This window comes from Cryptomeria japonica, unplaced genomic scaffold, assembly GCF_030272615.1.
Source record: "Cryptomeria japonica unplaced genomic scaffold, Sugi_1.0 HiC_scaffold_61, whole genome shotgun sequence".
Classification (NCBI taxonomy): Eukaryota; Viridiplantae; Streptophyta; class Pinopsida; order Cupressales; family Cupressaceae; genus Cryptomeria; species Cryptomeria japonica.
In genome coordinates, this window is record NW_026728883.1 from 563,315 (window position 1) to 565,000 (window position 1,686).

General features: G+C 63.0%; 1 non-coding gene across 1 annotated transcript; it reads left to right on the plus strand.

The window, feature by feature from the left end:
• Positions 1 to 563: 563 nt before the first annotated feature.
• Positions 564 to 682, plus strand: LOC131863397 (5S ribosomal RNA). Its single transcript, XR_009362318.1, has one exon. It is a non-coding gene; the product is annotated as a 5S ribosomal RNA (ribosomal RNA).
• The last annotated feature ends 1,004 nt before the right edge of the window (positions 683 to 1,686 follow it).

Sequence of the window (1,686 nt, forward strand, 5' to 3'; positions counted from 1 at the left end):
GGGCATCAGAGCATGTTTCTTCTCCTAAAACCCAATATTTGTTTATTAAGTCTCGGAACACATTTTTGTTCTCGTGGACCCATCATGGGTCTTGGAACGCATTTGTGGTCCTTGGGTCCCATTTTGCATCCCGAAACTTGTGTTTTGGTGCTTGATCCCTATTTTGGGTGCCCACCTTGCACCAAGTGCGCACCCGGGGCAAACCGAGCGCCTTGGTGCACCGGGGCAAGATCGAGCGTGCACCCGAGGCGCCCCGAACATGCACCAAGGTGCACTCGGCCCACATGTGAGCGCAGGTCGTTGCGCCCGAGGTGGTGTGTGGGCACCGCGTTGCAGACGGGACACTGCACGCACACGACGCCCCGTCCAGGTGCACGCACGTAGGCCGGGCCGGGTGCACACCCGACGCCCTAGCAAGGTGCGCGCACCCGGGCAGGGCTCACACTTGGCGAACGGGGCGCACTTCGCGAGGGAGGGTGTGCACCTCGACGGGGGTGGGTGGCCGGGGTGGATTCGCACGTGGGTCGCGGTTTGCTAAGTACACACTGCGACAAGCTCATAACGGGTGCGATCATACCAGCGTTAGTGCACCGGATCCCATCAGAACTCCGCAGTTAAGCGCGCTTGGGCCGGAGTAGTACTGGGATGGGTGACCTCCCGGGAAGTCCCGGTGTTGCACCCTTTTTTAGTTTTTCGCCGGGCGTCGCAATGCTATTTGAATAAACCTTTTGCCCGTTTGCGTTCTCGTCGGGGCCGGGCCGGGCCGGGGTGCGCTGCCCGCACTACCGCGCGCGCGGGGGCGACACCGAGCGCGCACCCGAGGCGCCCCGAGCACACAGGCCACGGTGCAACCCGGGCGTTGTGCGCGCACCCCGGTGCGCCCGAGGTGCTGCGCGCGCACCCAGGTGAAATCGGTGTGCACCTCGGCCAGTGCGCGCTCGGTCGAGTCGCGCACGTTGGCCAAGGTGCACGGTGATGTTTCTTACTCTAAGGTTCCGCACCAGACGCCCGGGACAGGTGAGCGAAGCTGGGCGGGGCCGGGTGCGCGGCCGGGGCAGGTGCACGCAGCTAGAGAGAGCTTTGGAGCACACCAGAGGTGCGCACCTTGGAGCACACTTCGGAGCGCACCAATGATGCGCTCCATTCAAAAGTTTCCTGAAAAGGCAAAAAAAGTTGAGATTATAGAATTTCCCACTTGAGAGATTGTAAAAAAAAAAAATTTAAAATGAAGGAAACGCGGGTGCCAAGGTGTGCGCGCCCGGGTGCGCAGCCCAGCCAAGGTGTGCGCACCAAGGCGCCCACCCTGGCGAAGGTGCACGCAAGGTGCGCACCCGAGGCAAACCGGACAATTAACCCAACTTTCGACTTCGCGCGCACCTGCGCACCTTGGAGCGCACTTCGGAGCGCTCCTTGGTGCGCACCAATCTTGGGCACCTCGGAGTGCACCATGGCGCCCACCAAGGTGCGCACCCGGGGCAAACCGAGCTCCGACTTCGTGCGCACCTTGGAGCGCACGAAAGGTGCGCACCATGGCGCCCACCAAGGTGCGCAGCCCAGCCAAGGCGTGCGCATCAAGGTGCGCACCCTGGCGAAGGTGCGCACCCGGGGCAAACCGAGCTCCGACTTCGTGCGCACCTTGGAGCGCACAAAGGGTGCGCAACCCAGCCAAGGTGTGCGCACCCCGGG